A 16197-nucleotide genomic window follows, 5' to 3' on the forward strand; every position below is an offset into this window, starting at 1 on the left:
ATAGCCCCCTGTAAACAGGAAAAAGGAGTGCCGATATCACTGCGCATGCCTGTGATAGACATCTTTTTCCCCTCAGTGAAAGAAAACGCCCCTTCTGCACATTTGTTGCATTTAAAGAAAAAGAGAAGAATATTTTTACTTTGTATAAAAGGTTTGTCTGCCCTATTACATAAAGTAAAAACTTTGAGTTTAGGTCCGCTTTAAATAAAGGTAAAAAAGTAACCAAAAAATAAAAATTAAAAAAAATACTAAAAAAAAATAAACTTTAGTCAACAGTACCCTCAGCTTCCACCTCCAACCTTCCACATTCTCTGTGACCAGTGATCAATCACAGCCAAAGTGTGTGTTAGTGCAGGGAGGACAAAGATAATGGGGAAGATTTACTAAAGGAGTATAGGCTGTTCACATAACAAAGTATATTATCCCCTTTCCAGAGATTGTTCACGTGGCTTCAGTTGTGGAGAGTTTATTAAATGAAGCCCATTGAATTTTCTCTGTTTTTAAAAAAACAAAAGAAATAAAGAAATGCCTTTTCTCCAATTATTTAATCCTTTTGTACTGGAACATTTATTTATTTATTTATTTATTTATTTATTCAATTCCAGGCAAATATATGTGATTGCTGCTTTGTCAGCCAAAGAATTTGTATTACTGTCAAACCACAGCACTATCAGTCAGAACTGTGAGGGTGGTGACCTTTTTTCTTTTGGTAAATTAGGTTGCTTCCCTGTCCCCTGGTCAACCATCATGTAGGAACAGCAGCAGATAAAATTGATCATCTCTCTTCCCCATTCCCAGCTGCATGTTTCTTGTTAGAATATGTATCCATGGCACATTTGGAGTGCTGGCATCCCCTCTTCAAGTCTAAGTGGTGCTATACAAGCAATAACAAAGGTTGATATTGAAAGGGCATAAAAATTCCACAATGAAAAATAATTTTAAAAAACTATCTGCCCAGAGTTCAACTTAAGTATTGACCTTATGAAAAATACTGGCTATAGAATATAAGAAAAATACATTTTTATATATCCACACAGTCCTCACAGTCTCAGCAATAATTAAACACTTTTTTGTTTTAAATATCATTTTGTAGTTTCAAAAAAAGAACATATATTTAACAAAAAACATAATATTCTCTATCTGAGATAAATACTCTTCCTTAAAAGTCAAACAAAAAGAAATATATTTTATTGATTGGCAGTTGGTATTTCCCCGTTCTACTCAGTAAATTCCTCTATTAAACCTAAATGTCAAGTTAATTTGAACTTGAGCTAGGTATTTTAGAAATACTACGTGTGATAAGAAAGGGCATTTGAAGATCATCTAACCAAACTGGAACCAACTTTTTAAAAAAAGTTGTAAAATAAAATATATTTTCTCAGCAAATCTATAAATAAATAGACAGTAGTTATTTTTGCAGGTGTAGACTATTATTTGAGCAAGATACACAAGAATAGGCAATTTTATAAAGCCAATGTTATGTATTGTTGTGAAGTGTATTTAATATATGTTACTAATTTAAATATATTAATTTAATTAATTTAATTTTATTAGCTTTCCCACAGCATTTCATAAAAAAGAAAAAAAGAAAATGTACAGGGTTTTTATGAATTTTGTAAATAGTTAATGGAGCCAGGCCTGTATATATATATATATATATATATATATATATATATATTGCAGTTGAATTATATGGGGCCTATTTATAAAGCAGTGAATCTGGATTTCACTAAAACATTCTTAGGTGGAGAATAGGTGGAGAATGTTTTAATTGCAGTAACATTCTCCACCAAGGATTGTTTCAGTGATCATTGCTTTATAAATAGACCCCATAGAATTCAAATACAAATCAAATGTTTTTCCCACACTGTCCAATTTACTTTCTGGTAGCCCAAGGCTTGAAACTCCTTGAGATTAAAGCTCTCCAAGGCTGGACACTTTCGTCAGTAAAGCTGGGTGATCCAGCAAAACTGGAATGGATTTCTTAACCACCCGACTGTTAAACCCGACCTTGGTTCGGTTTTAAAGATTTTGCAAAAATCGATAAACCCGAACTTTGTCAGATGGTTAAATCCCATCACTTACCTGGTCCCCGCTGTGATGATCCGTTCTGTTCCAGCGTCGATCTCTAAAAAAAAAATACTCACCTTCTCCCCGCAGCTTCTCCGGACACGTCTTCTGTCTTCATCCGGCGAGCGCAGTGACGATCACCGGGGTTTCCCGGTGACGTCGCTGCATGCGTCGGTGCGAGCGGGAGGCGGGGCGGGAAATTCAAATCGCTTTTTGTATTGAACTCAATACAAAAAAGCTGTATTGAGTCCAATACAAAGAAATCCTTATATAATATATATTTAATTGTATTATATATATATTATATAAGCTACTGTACATTACATTACATTATACACTATTTTTTTTAAACTTTTTTTTAAGATTTTTTTTTATGTTTTATAAAAAAATGTATTATTAAATTTATAAAATTTTGGACATGTTATGTGGTAATTCGGTGAATTATAGGTAATTATTGAGTAATTCGGTGAATTATAGCCTACAATCTAAAATAAATTTCCATGCAAAAAATTTACCACTTTTTGCATGGAAGTACGGAAGTTTGGAAAGAATTGGAATTCTTCGCGTATGCGTCCCTCGGCGATTCCTAATGATGTCCGTGCATGCGCCCGTCGATGGGGGTCGTAGCGGGAAATTCAAATATTTTGTATTGGATGCAATACAAAGTCCTGTATCCAATCCAATACAAAATAATACAAAATATATTTATGTGGTTTTGTCTATAGGTATGTGACGTTGGACTGTTGGACACTAGGGAGGTGTTTTAGAAAAATATATTACTATACAGTATACCGAATTATCGCATTTTCAGTATTTTTCATTTATTTATGTATTCTTGTTTAAGCTGATTTTTGTGTCTTTTATTTAATTTTATTAAAAGTAATTTAAAAAAGTAATTTTTTTTTACATGATTGTGTGTTTCAAACATTTTTTATATTCATGATATCTACTAGAGCCCTGTTCGGACATATTTCTGTAAGTTACAGGTCTACAATTTAAAAAACAAATTTCATGAAAAACAAGTGTACTGCTTTTGGTACAGAAATCTAGACCTCAGTGTAACGCCCAGGTGGTTATTTGAATCATTGCTGTTTGTACGCAAATGTTTTCAATCCTGGATCAGATTTATTTGTGGTTTGCTGGATCACCCAAGTTCACTGATACAAGCGTATCCTCTCCAGCCTTGGAGAGCTTTATTAAATCAGACCCAATGTGTGACATGTAAGTAGGTGGAAGAAACCACAAGATATGTAATAGAGCAAGTATACTACAACTCTGGGATGATTATTTTCAGTAGCTAGAAAAGAGAGATAGCAGTATTGTAAGACAAATGCTGTGTATGACCTAATATTTGTTTTTTAAAGTGGCCCTTTGAGTCATTTTAAACCAAACCAACCAATTGATTTGCATCACAATAGCATTGTTTTTATCAGGCAATGTGAAAAGATAATCATGCCAAAGGAAAACTAACCACATGCAAGCTTATACAATAAAGCTGTGATGAAAACCATCACAGACAAAATAATTAAATTTCTAGAAAAAGTGTAATGTATATAAATTATTCACCTATCTACCACCAGACACTGAATATATTCATGGGTTAACTTTTATATCCTGTAGATGTCTATTCAAAGTCAATTGAGAAGGGCTTTGTGTCCATTTGTACATTATTAATTGTGAACCTACTTGGCACACATCATGCGTCTCTTGTTCTTTCCTTGACGTATGCGCCAACCCAAATATGGAGCACCAGAAAACTGACCAGTACAGGCCAAAAAGTTCACAACAGGGTTTTTGCTTACCATAGGTAAACTGATATATTTAGGTTTGTCAATAGATTGTTTCCCTAAAGAAGTAATTGCATTTTTCTCATTATTACCAGCAAACCTGGAATGGGTTTCCTAAAAGTAATTTGCTGTTTGTTAGCAATTGTTTGACTCTTGGACCAGATCCATTTCAGGTTTGCTGGGTCAACCAGCTTCACTCATGCAAGTGTACCTTCTCCAGCCTTGGAGAGCTTTATTAAATCAGGCCACAGAACACCTGCTTGTATGGTATGGACAGGGGATGTCTTGTATTCCAGCAGGACTGCTAACACTTGCTTGGAATTTCAGGCAGCAAAGGCAGCTCACAACAGAAAGTTAGGATTTATTAGCTTGTGGTAGGATCAGCAGGTATTTCACTGTACTTGAAGAACTAAACCATTGGGAAATCTTTATGTACTGCAAAAATAGTCTACATATGTTTTGTTTTTGAACAGAACTTTACTTTAAAGATTGCCTTGAAGACAAATAAATTGCCTGCTAGAAGATGATAACATGTCTGCATGGGAACCACAAGAGAAACACAAGACAGTATTATACCAAATCTGACAAGGCCCCGATCCATTCCCTATTCTAACTATAAAAATAAAAAGCTTTTAGAGGAAATTTGTTATATAGTCTGTGTAAAGCCACCAGCTTACTTTGCTATTATTACTTGTTTATTACTTCTTTTTTGTACTCTCCTTTTGCTATGTTCCCCTGCTATTGCCCTGGGTACAAAGTACAGAGAGAACTCAGAGATGGCCGTGTTGTCAGGGTTTGGTACCTTCCCCTTGCCCCCTATGTAATGGTGCCCAGACCTGTTGATTGACTGCTTAGATGCTGGACATGGCACCATATACAGAAAGAGATATAATCTCCTGCCCTGACGTATGGGGTATTTTACATAGCTCCACATGGCAGACGGGATAGCTGGGTAAGGCTGGGAAATTATTTTTAAAATGGAGAAGGCCAAATAACAGGTTCTTTTTAGATGTTACAGTTTGTATTCTTTAAGGTTAAAGTACACGTGTTCAGTTCAAACATACCATATTGAAACCTGTTTTTTTCTATTTGTATATTTCAAACTTTTCTTTTGCAAATTTCCTTTTAAGTAAATACACTTTAAAAGAATTCACCAAAAAGATATATACAAAAAAAGAACTTTGATTTTGTAAACCTATGGCTGGTAACATTTTGGCTGAACTATGGCAGTTACAATTGTAATACACAATTAAATAACCACAGACGCATGACTTTGTAATACACAGTTTTTTTTAACAAGTATTGATTTTTTTTTGTTGTAAAACTTAAGTTTGCTTGTTCCATCTGCTGCAAAAAGCAAAGTATGACTTTAATTGTTTATTTACAGGGGTTTAAAATAACACTATCTTCATTTAAACATTTATTGTGCCAATAAGAAAACTGCACTTTGCTATTTTTATTCAGATGTACTAATATAATTCATAGATATAGTGACACTTCAATTCAGCTTCCCATAATGAGATTTTACCTTTTGTCTTTCCCCAAGGTAGTTCTGGCTCATTGAAAGACAATTTTTATCCCATCCTTTCCTTGACTGAATGCTTTAATTTAAAATGGAAATAAATTTACAAAGTAAAACATTGTGAGCAGACAGGTTATTTAGTGCAGAAGGGACAGGCAATGTCCCTTCTGCAATAAAACAAACTTACCTGCCTGTTGGTAATTTCTTCTGTAATAAATAGTTTTTTTCTGCATGCACAGCTCAGTGAATGATTCCGGCATAACTGGCTGCTGGGAATGAATGAACTTTTATGTGCATGTCCAAAAGTTATATCATTCTGTTCTGGCCAATCAGGATGGCCCTAGAACCCGAAAAAGAAGAGGACCTGGCGAAGATCCTGGCTAGTGCAACTGAGTAAGGAGAAGTAAGTTTGTAAACAGGCAAGTAGGTTTGTTTCATTGCAGAAGATACATCACCTGTCCCCTTTGCAATAGGGAAACTGCCTATTCACAATTTTTTACTTGGTAAGTTTTTGATTTTCTAAAAGTTTAGGCTACCCTACAATTTAGACATTAAATAGACACATAGACAGCATCCAGTAGGTGGATGATTGCTTCTTTTTCAGATTTTTACACTAATCATTTGGCAATCAGACCCCCCTTACAAATATCGCTCAAAAATATGACCCATTCACTGCACTAATTGCCCAAAATTAAATGAATTAAATTTTGCTTCAAACTTCTGGGTGGACATCTGGAACAAATTATTTTCCAATTACATAACAAGCAGGGTGAGATATCCAAGAAGTCTTTTCCAATTACAATTGCTAATACATTATAATACATTGGGCATTGGAAAAAGAACATATTTTACAGAAAAACATAGCAGCAATAGATTTCTATGTATAGTTATATTTTAAAAAGTCCAACTAATCCCAAAACTGAACAAGGAAAATCAGAAAGCAATCAAGTTGATAAGTGAATACAGTGTTTAGATCATATTGGTTGACAGAGTACATGTTTCATGGGCCAAATGTTCTTTCACACTGCATTAAAGTTCATTACCTCTCACCTCTGGATTTAGATGGTGAGGGTCAATCAGATAAGACCATGTGATATCTAAAGAGGAAAGAACAATATATGTCAGTCTACACTTCCCAGTATACCTCATTCCAGTGGTAACTGTTTACATGGGGAAACTTTGGACTTATAGTTCATAGGAAGTACATGGTTAGCATTAGTATTACCTCAATCTGTTAGCAGGGAAAAAAAACACAAGTGATCTTAAGTCTATATAATTAGTTGCACAGCTACAGAATAGTTTTCGAATTTGAAAAGTTCCCTTCCAATAGAATTACTTTACAACAATCCACCTAACTGCTTTGAGAATTCGCCTTTAATTTTGTCTTTAGGTGGACTTTCGATTTTTAAATGGCTTTAGTAGGAAATATATATGTTATAACAAATGTATTACTAAAGCTGGATTTTATACATTGGGCAGGACTGTATTAACCGTCCATACAACCTTTATGGGTCATTCTCTCCCTTTAATATATTTACATAGCATCATACTTACCGAAATAGCAATAGTGTTCCAACAAATAGTTTGTGATTCCTGAAGCCAATGTTAACTATACATGACAAATCTATTTTAAATGTGTTCTGTTGTAAATCACTCACAATTTTTACTTAAGGTAATTAATTAACTATTTAATTAATGTGGTGCTAAAGTTTAGGTGACAATGGAAAGCCTAGAAATAGCTGGATAAATGATAAAATTACCTCTTGTGTTCCTGGCCGAAGTCAAAGTGGAACATGCTGAATAACGAGGGAATACCTTACAAAGACATTAAATAACAAAGCATTTGGAATGTTAATGAGGATATTTAATTGGATCTCCCATCTGGCCACTTTTTATTAATGCTGTTGGCAGCCCTCCATGCAGCCCTCCATGTTTCCTAGTGTACAACCAGTTCCTGTCTAAGCTGCTGATGTCTTTTATTACAAATACTGTGTGAATAGTTAGTGATCCTAATACTTGCTCCCTAGGGACCTGGTCAGACTGTAGCAAGTATTTAACCTATTCCCTAAGCAAATACATGTACTTATATTACTAATAAATGTAGCTTTTTTAATTGTTCTGATGGAACATGGTAAATATTAATAAGTTAAAAGCTCAGCACAGATATTGTGTACAAATGCAACAACTGATTTTACTATGGTAAAAAGCTAATGGGTTCACCCCTTTAGGATTGTATTTAACCATTTAAAAGACTTGAATAATATTAAAACAAACAAGCTAATATGGTTAAAAACTTTTTTTATGTAGACATTTGAATCTGATACAATTTTTGTGTGGTTTTAGAAGCTCCATGTAGCATCTAAGGGCATCTTGCCATTATACCACTTCCATATACTTCAATGGGAAATCCTTCCAACTGCATTAACTAATATTTTCAAGTACTTGCAAGCATTTGAAAAGTGGTTGAATGTGTAGATGACCCATCTGATGATTCTGTGCAACGTGACAAGAGAACTGCAACTGTTTCAGCAAACGCTCATTAATGCATACCCCCTCCTCACTGCTCCTAGGCACTCATTTGAATACGTACTTGTCCAGTGGCCATTCCTGGGTGTGTTAAATGGCAAGCTCCCATGGGGTGCTGTGGTTTATCCAATGTATCACTAATGTAACCTGTAGTGATGTGGCGGGTAAAAAAAAAAAACCATAGTGTCCAGTAGGAGACCAGATAAAGTAACCAGACCTGAAAAGTGTACCTTTAACTTTGAATTTATCTAAATCATATTCAGTATCTGATTCATTGACCATTTGCCATTTGTAGAAAGGTATCATATTTATTTCAACTTGGTGTTCTGTCCTAACTCTACTGGTAAACTTCCTCTCTCTACTAGCTGCTGAGGTTCTCATATTCAATAGTAAAATTTGGATAATTTAGTAGACCTCTTTTTTTGGCTGTGAAGTCTGCCATGGGGAACAGGTTCACAAGAGTTCTGTATCAAAGTAAAATTAAGGCCTTTCTAGTGGATGCATCAGAGTTTGTTTTTGCATTAAAAATGGCATGCAAGCATCTTGTAGTACCTAGAGCAATTATAATTAGTTTGCTTGTACATGAATTTGGATTATTGCTGATTTGCCCCACCAGAAGAACAGGTCCACTTGTCAACTGATAAGGGGGCCCTTTGGTAATAAGTTCTTAGTCCTTATTTTAATGAGAGAAAGACCTTATATGGAAATTAGAAGGTAAACAGTCCAAAGGTCATCTTAATTAATTTACCTAATCCTTAAAATCTGCAACAGATAATCCAACCTGAAAAGCGGATTGTAGGTTCAGTGTTGCCAGATCACCAGCTCATCAATAGTCATCGTTGCTCTTTGCAGTTTCACTGAACAAATCTGTATTTTTGAGAAATATTAATGTGATATTTCTTCGTAATGAAATATTTTGTTGACTAAACACAAACAGTATACATCCATCTGCTGTGCCAGTTTACCTAGGACAAAGATTAGAACATAGTGTACCCAATGTGTTATTTTGGTTTTTCAGGTTAAAGTTTCATAATTGTGTGCTGACCTCCCCTCTGACCGGCCCTGCTTGTCTGTTTAACAAATTCAGCAGGACATTATAAATAAATAAAACAAAGGGCATGTCCGCCGTGTCTCCATCTAAAAATCCATTAATAAATAGATGAAAAAGAATTTTGTGATATCTGTTTAAATGTACTCCCTCTATAGAACACATTAGAGACATAATCAGACAAAAAGGATTTAAATAATTCATTGCTAATGCTAAATGATTTGATGTGATAACAATTCTACATCTGAACCAAGTAAGATAATTTTTGGAAGCATAGGGTGAGATTTTGACTAGGTCAAACAAGTGTGGTATGCAAAATCAAGCCATTCTTACATTTTTTATGTAGAAGTTTATTACCAGTCTTGCTGCTATGGATTAAGATACATGCGTCTATTTTCCTGGAGAACAAGCTGCTTCAGGCTCTATCTACACCATTTTACAATATCAAAACCCTAAATCCCTGTATACCAGTAACATTTCTGTCACTGGAATCAAGATTGTTTCGAATAACAGATAAACAAATACAACACTGTTCAGTTCTAAAAGGAGAAGACAAGTGAAATTCACCTTGCTATGCTAACAATATTCTAGCGTATGTTTGTAGTTTATTCATCATGTCATGTCAATATTCAGTCTGTTATGTGTAGGAAATCTATAAGCTTCTTTCTTCCACCAAATGTAAGTATTTAAAGCCCCTCTACAGGTAAATGTTAACTTGGAGCTTGGATATGGCTAAGAACTCTCTCCGAACATTAATGTGACAATGATGAGAACCTAAGCGACAAATTACAAAGAGCCAGGGCTGCCACTCTGGAGAGAGGAGAATGATTCTCCCATTTCATAAATTCTATTCCTCTTTAATCCTCTTTGTACATACGCAGTGCTGGAAAGGAAAAAGTAAGTTATATACTGTATGTGCTGCTGGGGAAAGCAGCAACCAAGTGATCCTGTACCTTTGCCCTAAATGAGCAAAGCACAGGTTCTATTAAAGTTACCCAAACACTGACTGTTTATGTAGTGAATGAAAGTACAACAAAATCCCCCAATCAGAGCCTAAATCATAATTACACAACCTAGAAAATGTTACGTTGTTCCTTTTACTATCAGTATCCCATATAGGAAAAGTCCACTCAACTTACAATAAACAATAAATGGCATATTTAAAAAGAACTTGTAAAGTGAATTTATTTGACAAAATGGCTTCTTTCGTCTTTCTAAACAAATGGAGTTGGTCAGATGTACCTAATCTACTAGAGATGAGCAAATGTACTAGGTATTAGGAAGTCATTGGCAAATGTACTGTGATGTACACTACATACGAAGTGTTAATTCTGTGTAAATGATTATGTCCTGTAATGCGCTTTTCACTTTGTGCTATTATGTGAATGTAACTAGCAAAAAGCCATAAGTGAAAGGAATTACAGCTATGCTTACTATATGGGGCCAGTTGGGGATAAGTATGAATAGTAATTATAGTGCACAATGACTTTAGAATGGGTATTGGCTGGAAGTTGTAAAAACCACCACACTATGGGAGCACATTTTCCATGTAGCTTAGTAACCAGCTGAAAGCTCAGGTGTACCCCACTTTCACCTTACTTCACTGGTCCCAATCATTTATAGGTAATTAACATTTTGTGTGTAGTGCATTGCATCATTTGCATCAGTACATTTGCCCATGTCTACTAAACACTTTTCAAGTGCGTTACATTTTGTTATTAAAGTACATTTGTACATCTTAATTCACACAGAATGGATGAACAAGCACCTCTGTTGCAAAAATTGATCTTAGAACAATCAAATGCGCTAACGTCTGAAGCTTTTGCTATATATACTACATTCGCCGTAATTCCATGCTTGAAAAAATTCTTGCCTTAGGAAATTCCTGGACTTTTGTCCCATGGGAAAGAAGCTATATTAGGCAACCAAAGTGCTTCAGGGCTATATAACCAAAGAAACTTATTAGAGCATAGCAAATCAAAGAATATATTCTGATAAATAAATTCTACATATCGTAGAAAAAACATTTTTATTACATTCAATCAGTTTGCTTGTAAGAAACAGTATATGTGTCATTATTGTTATTTTTTTAACTTTAATATATACGTTGTATATCAAATATATAAGATACACTTTAATAAAAGATCATTTTAAGCAGGATTAGGATGCCTAAACGTGAATGTATGCATTTGCATGTGGTTGAGGATATGATTGTGGTGCAGTCTTTCACCCAGAAAGGGAAAAGTAACAGTGCAGGCCAAAGCAACTTGTTTCTTTCTAAAACTGCATCTCCATCCACTACAACTGTGTGCACAAAATGGTTCTAAACCACTCCTATTAACATGAATGTGAGCAGTTGGGACTGCTTGTTGTGCTTGCTGCAGAATGCTGCAGCAGGTCCGAGTAAATCCATAGTAGTGAGTGAACTGTATAGCAGCCTGATGACATTCAAACTGATCTCCAGGCAAACAACTAAGTGCCTATATAAAATATATAAGAACCATTTGTGTTCGTGCCAAATATTTATATTTCTCCAAATCCATTACTGTGATTTACACAGCTCTAACTTACCCACATGACGTCACTTACAGTTAGAGATTTAGTAATGTTCTCATTAAACTTGCAGCCTTCTGATTGTAAAAGATTGATGTAAAAGAGAAGCAGCAGAGTGATGCAGTTATTCTTGACTCACTCTATTCTATCCTCCAATTAAAATGTTTGTCTACATATTGGAAGCTGAACAACCTACCTACACCCTATCCCCTATCCTTGATTCTGATGCAAGAGGCAGATCCAAATTCAGCAACTGCAATGCCTGGGGCATATATTTAAAAAACAAAATCTTTGTCAGCTTTTGCCAAAGCCACAGGTCAATGATTGTCAAGAGATACTTTGCTCCTTGGAAACCTTGGAAGCGTCTTCTGGTTGTAGATGTGGATTTTGATGGAAGGTGTATCTGCACTGGGCTCTTTTCCAGAAAAGTAGTTCTCAAATATTCGAACTGACCTTCTTAAAGCAGATCTGCTTCCATGCCCAGCAGGGTCACTAACAAATAGGGAGAGGTTTGTTTCATATGGAGTCTGGCAGGATCACCAGGTATTTAATGGCTTTAAAAGATCAGTTTTAATCAAAGATCACAGGCAAAGCTATGTGGTACCCAATGTTTCAATAAAACATTCACATACAATTTAATTTTGGTCTTTTATATCTGTCTGGAGTTTAGATTATTGCTAATAAAAAAAGGTCCAAAACAAGCAATCTGGTCAAATTTCTCAGTATAATAGCTTAAAGTTATGCACTTCAACTACACTATTTGTCCAATTAGGTGTGGTTAAGTATGAGATAGATTTTAATATGAACAATGAATTAATGTGAGAAGACGTGTTCTAAATACCGTATACTGGCGGTTTGTGTGAATCAGGGTGCAAGCAAAAAAAGTTGCACTTGGGACCCTACGGGAATGCTATAGCACAGGGTGAGCCTTCTTTGTATATTTCATGAATATTAAACAAAATGCCTGATTCACAGGATAACTGCAAAATTGTTGTAAATAAAACCATTCTGATTGCAACTGTCAAAAAATAATATTTTTTCATCATGGTAATAAAAAGATTGCCTCCTAGCTTTCCATTTTAATTGTTTTGTTGATGGTGTTCTGGGGCCACATTTTAGGTCTACGATGTACCTGCAAGTTGACCCAGTAGAGTAAACCTCTCTCATGAACCAAAATATCTGTTTAGCAATATTTTCATCACAACCATTCATAAGCATGTGTTGTGTGCAAATTAGAATCCCACAATCCGATATTTAGAAAACCAATAGGAAAAAATTGTCCAGCTGTATTTTTTTTGCTTGCTAGGATTACAGCTCTCTTAGGAACTCCTCCTGGCTGCAGGCAGTATATTAACAAGGCAAAGCTGTTTATGTTTGGAACCTGCCTAGGATTTTTTATCCTAAAGTAGACCTATAAAGAGAGATTATTAATGCTGCCATTGCTGAACTCCTAAAGAATACTAACTATGGATGATTTGATCAAACACCAGAAAAAAGTATGCAGATAACTGGGTGACAAATAGCTGAATACCTAAATTGCAGGTATTACTCGTTATGGGCCATTTATTCATCTGGTCATATGGCCAGTCATTTGAATCAGAAAATTGGTAATCAGGAATTACCAAGGATCAGAAAATAAACTACTGGTGTGTATTCTAAAGACAAACAGGAGTGAACTATTTGATAACTGATTATGCCCCAAGAAGTTTTTATAAACTAATGACAGCAGTCTATAAATAGCTAGCACAGAAACAAATTGCTTTAAACATACCTTTACAAATAATTCAAATTCTTTCTTACTTTTATTTCTAGGTTTCAAGTCTCACCTTCCCTTCCCAAGACTGACATCAGAGCTTCTAGATCACCATAATTTCAGATTGCCTACAGTCGGCATTACAGGACCACCACTGGAACACAGGTCTCCCACAATCAAGATCTAGAGGAAGCTCTGTACTATTATGACCTTCCAGGAACTGGGCAGAACTAGGAGCTCTGGGATCACTTGGGAGATATAAAGTGGGCACTTGAAGTCCAGAGAAAAAAACATATTTTGCTGTGGTTATGTCAAATTTAAATCAACAAATAAAATAATTTATTTTTAAAGTTTCTGGTGTTGGTATAGGTAATTTATGTAGGTAATAAGAAATATTTTTGACTATATAGTGGAACTTAACCCAGGCACATTTTCTCCTTTGAAGCAGTGACAATGTTTCTATAATATATATTATGCAGATTCTCTAAAGACAATTTGTAAAGAGTACACGGCAAAAAAGATTTTCATAGTAATTCTTGGGTGTCACCAGGGCAAGAAGTATGGTGATTTGATCTTTAATACTTGAATCCAAACATGGACAGATGGTTGGGGAGCACAAGGTGCAATGAGTGAAAATAGTTTTTCTTATAGGCTTTGTCTATGTTCATAACTTATACCAACTTCCAAGAACATCAGGGCAAGACCCTTCTAATTTCACTACAACCTAACCTACTATAAGCAGTGTTGCTGTTTATATGCATACTTTGAATAATTTGTTCCTTCACCTTGAGGTACATCATTTACCTTACCTAACCCAATCACATTATAAGCCTCATTGGCCTGACTTATTACATTTCTCCAAGACTAGAAAAGAGACACTATTATGGGAGAACCTGGGTCATTCAACAAACCTGGAATGATTTTCTCACCTGCTACTAGTTGGCAAATGTTTTTAAACCTGGACAGATCTTTTCCAGGATTGCTGGATCAACTAGATTCTCTCATGATGGTCTATCTTTTCCAGCTCTGGAGAGCTTTAATAAATCAGGCCTAAAATGGGAAAGCCAATAATAATTTGATAAGAAATCATTTAAAATGTATGTTTTATTGCATAAAAAGCCTTTGAATATTACACAGAGATTAACCATAACTTGGTTCTGTTGGCCAATGCTTTCTCTGCCCTCATAACACAATCAGAACAGGTATGTCCAATTCCAGTCTCTGAGGATAACAAACCAGCCAGGCTTGGGTTTGCAGATTCTAGCCTTGGAGGACTGGAGTTGGACAACCCAGACAAATATTTTATTGCTAAACAAGACATCAAGAAACCTGCCTGTGCCTGATTTCTACAACTGATCCTCTACTCCAGAAATTGGTTCAAAGTTTTCGTGGCATCATCAGTATAACTAATGATAACTGATTCCTGGCATCATGAGGATAAACTGACTAATCTTCTGATAACAAGAAACTACTTTTTGGAGGTAGGGAATTGCTACATTGCATATGTTAGTTGCTGAGCTAGCATGTCCATTTAAATACTTTAGATTCTGAATCAGAACAAATGTGTAGATCAGATTGTACATTTCTTAATCTCTAGCTTTTACTAGTCTGTAAACCAGAAAGTACTGGAACCAAAGAAGGCATGTGGACTATCATTGTACAGGAGGTTAGCAATACACCTGTATTTCCTATAGGCATTATCTAAAACAATGAACAAATATTCAATTGTTCCATTTATATTTTACACAACTACATTTCATGGGTTTCCTTGTCTTGACACCTCTACCTCATCTGACCAAAAAAATGTATTGCCCTGGAAGCTAGTGGAATGTTTTCAGTTGAAAGCATTGGATGTTGTTAGCTTTCCAAAACAATTTCCATAGAGTCTATCTACTGATACAGAAAGAATGTCCCTGCTGTGAGGTGGACCAGTAATGCAATGGCCTAAGGCCAAGAGTCAGAGGTTAAAGACAGAATCGAGGTCAGACAATACAGTGGTGATACAGACACCAATTATAAACGTTATCAGTCACAGTTCCATATGGTATAGATCACTGGACAACACTTTTTAACTCATCTTTCCATTACATTCTTCCGCTTCTATTTAGATACCCTTCATGTTATGATCAGAGGTGGTTTCAATAATTTAAAGAAAGAATAGAAGTCAGGACAATAACAAGTTCTGGCATTAGGGATTAGCATTAACCTAGATCAGATTTTCAATTTCAGTCCATACAAACTGACATTAAGGTCTTTGGCAAAGCACCTGACAGTCTTATATTCCTGGGACTCTGTTAAAGAGATCTTAGTGCTTATGGCCCTGGGGCTGAACACCTACTGCATTTAATATGAGGAGGTCCTATTTACCTTGTTTGGTTTCTTGTCTTATATTATACATAATTCCAAAGACGTTACTGAAATAATGGCAAATCAAGTACTGTACATCCTTAAGTAAGTCCAGCCATGGGCTGCTTTAGTTCAGGGCTACATAATTCAAAATTCTGATTATATGGCTCAAAGAAACCTAAAAATGTTTGTTTGAAATACTATAGTATAACTATCAGTCAAATAAGGCCTTAAAGTATTAGGCAAAACTTTTTATTTTACCTATGGATGGGATGGTTAAATGTTAGACACTAAGGTGTTTGTTGCTCTCTGTGTTCTCACTTTATCTCTCTTTGGGCTCTATTTATAAAACAGGGAATCTGACATTCCCTCAAACAGTACCTATAACTAAATCATTACTTTGAAGTAAATTAGTCCTGTACAATATGTAACCCTTTACAAAAGCCAATACATAACTTGACATGAGTGCTTGTAATACTGATAACCCACATTGTAATTTTTTTTTCCAAACTACCTATTACATTTTTATTTACTAGTCAATATTTTTTATGATTGGTATATCGGTAGCTAAAAAATAAAACTATCCTAACCA

At 35.2% G+C, this 16197-nt stretch overlaps 1 long non-coding RNA gene across 1 annotated transcript in view; it reads left to right on the forward strand.

Annotated features, from left to right (window-relative positions):
* Positions 1–13612, forward strand: part of LOC140341736 (uncharacterized) — a 37231-nt gene extending 23619 nt beyond the window's left edge. The window contains exon 2 of the long non-coding RNA XR_011922946.1: positions 13319–13612. This is a non-coding gene — a long non-coding RNA (uncharacterized lncRNA). The remainder of the gene's footprint in view (positions 1–13318) is intronic.
* Positions 13613–16197: the final 2585 nt, after the last annotated feature.

This window comes from Pyxicephalus adspersus, chromosome 1 (assembly GCF_032062135.1).
Source record: "Pyxicephalus adspersus chromosome 1, UCB_Pads_2.0, whole genome shotgun sequence".
Lineage (NCBI taxonomy): Eukaryota > Metazoa > Chordata > Amphibia > Anura > Pyxicephalidae > Pyxicephalus > Pyxicephalus adspersus.